Source organism: Octopus bimaculoides, chromosome 28, assembly GCF_046866305.1.
Source record: "Octopus bimaculoides isolate indiv1 chromosome 28, ASM4686630v1, whole genome shotgun sequence".
Lineage (NCBI taxonomy): Eukaryota > Metazoa > Mollusca > Cephalopoda > Octopoda > Octopodidae > Octopus > Octopus bimaculoides.
Window position 1 is genome coordinate 6,708,695 of NC_142955.1, and position 2,106 is coordinate 6,710,800.

Sequence of the window (2,106 nt, forward strand, 5' to 3'; positions counted from 1 at the left end):
ATTTTTATATACACACACACTTATATGTATATATATATATATATATACATATATACATATTGGAAGGTTTGGAGGGTGATGTACAGGAATTATATATTAGAAAATATATTTCAAATATTTGAAAACTCGACAAGAATAGGTGCAAGCGCTAATATTTATAAAATATGTGACATATTAATAAAAATCTGTAAATCTACAACCATCCAGATATCTGAGTACCTTATTATTTTTTCTAATATATATATATATATAAACGGCAATTTGCACGCCCTTCGGGCTATTTGAGTTTTTGCGGATGCCTTTCAGTCTCCGTAATGCAGCGCAGACATTCCAGCGCTTTATGGATACCATAACTAGGGGTTTACCTTTCGTGTATGCATACATCGACGATATATTGGTAGCAAGTAAATCCGAAGCCGAACATGAAAAGCATTTAGAGCAAGTATTCCAGCGGGTAAATGACTACGGCATCGTAATCAACACCAGTAAGTGTATTTTTGGTGTCTCGTCTCTACCTTTCCTTGGCCATATCATTGACAAGGACGGAATCCGGCCCCTACCCAAAAAGGTGGAGGTGATAGTCGATTTCCCCATTCCTACGTCACTTTGGAAGCTCCGCGAATATTTGGGTCTGATTAACTTCTTCCGGCATTTCCTACCACACTGCGCTGAGGTGGCTCAACCACTTACCGATGTACTGCGCAAGAAAACAAAGAAGAGACAGGCCATATCGTTAAGCGACGAAGAGCTGGCCTCTTTTAATAAACTAAAAGATATGCTAGCTAAGGCCATGATGCTAGTCTACCCCAAACCAGGTGCCCCACTCAGTTTACTAGTTGACGTGTCCATGTCCAGAGTCGGCGGTGTCCTTCAGCAGTTGGTTGATGGTGTTTGGTAGCCATTATCATTTTTCTCCAAGCGACTTCAACCTGCGGAGATGAAATATAGTACTTTTGGACATGAGCTACTGGCTGCGTATCTGTCTGTAAAACACTTCCGCCATATGTTAGAAGGATCCGTTTTCAGCATTTACACGGACCATAAGCCGCTGGTATATGCATTCAGGAAGAAACCCGACTGCCATTCTCCTAGAAAAGTTTGTCACCTCGACTTCATCGCCCAATATTCCACAGATATTCGGCATATCAAAGGATCCAACAACACAGCAGCAGACGCGCTTTCACGCGTCCACCTTAACGCTCTGCACACCCCGGAGACAATCGATCTCAAGCTGATCGCGGCAGATCAGGAAAACAACGAAGAGCTTAGTAGGCTACGGAATTCCCTCAAATTCTAGTTGTTACTATTATCTTCTTCTACCTCTCATATATGGTGTGATACATCCACTGGCCACGAACATCCTTACGTCCCCGAACAACACCGACGAAGTGTTTTCACTGCCCTTCACTGTCTATCACATCCCGGCATTCGTGCCACACAGAAGATAATAAGAACTCGTTTTGTGTGGACGAACATTAACAAGGACATTCGCGCTTGGGTTGAGAGTTGCGCTGCCTGCCAAAAGGTGAAAATACAGCGACATGTAAAATCACCTCTCGGCACTTTCACAACACCGGATGCACGTTTTCAACACATCCATTTCCTCCAGTTCCTCCAAGGGATATTCCTGATCCCACATTTTATGTACATCGTCTCCGTGCACATATATCCCATCTCTCACTTAACGCACCCCGTTCGCAGAAAACCAACACTTCTGTTCCCTCGGACATTAACCAATGGACGCACGTTTTTATCCGGAATGATGGAATACCATCGCAAATCCGTCCACCGTATTCTGGACCCTACAGAGTACTACAAAGAAGGGAAAAATACTTTGTCGTCGACATAAATGGCAAGCCAAATACTATTAGTATTGATCGACTTAAGAAAGCTATCATCGAACCCGAATTCTCTGCATCATCGTCCACTCTGAACCAAACCGACACAGTCTCATCAACACCTCCCGCAAGTACTACGTCTTCACAGTACCCTCAAACAAGAAGCCTGCAAAGAGTCCACTGGCCAGCGAAATACATACAAGTTTGCTATTTCAAAAAGATTCTAGGTCAGTGATTTACAGGCACCAATGCTTCAATATCCACATGA

The 2,106-nt window shown here is 43.1% G+C and overlaps 1 pseudogene; it reads left to right on the top strand.

The window, feature by feature from the left end:
* The first annotated feature begins 937 nt into the window (after window positions 1-937).
* On the top strand, window positions 938-2,106 carry LOC149130503 (uncharacterized; annotated as a pseudogene).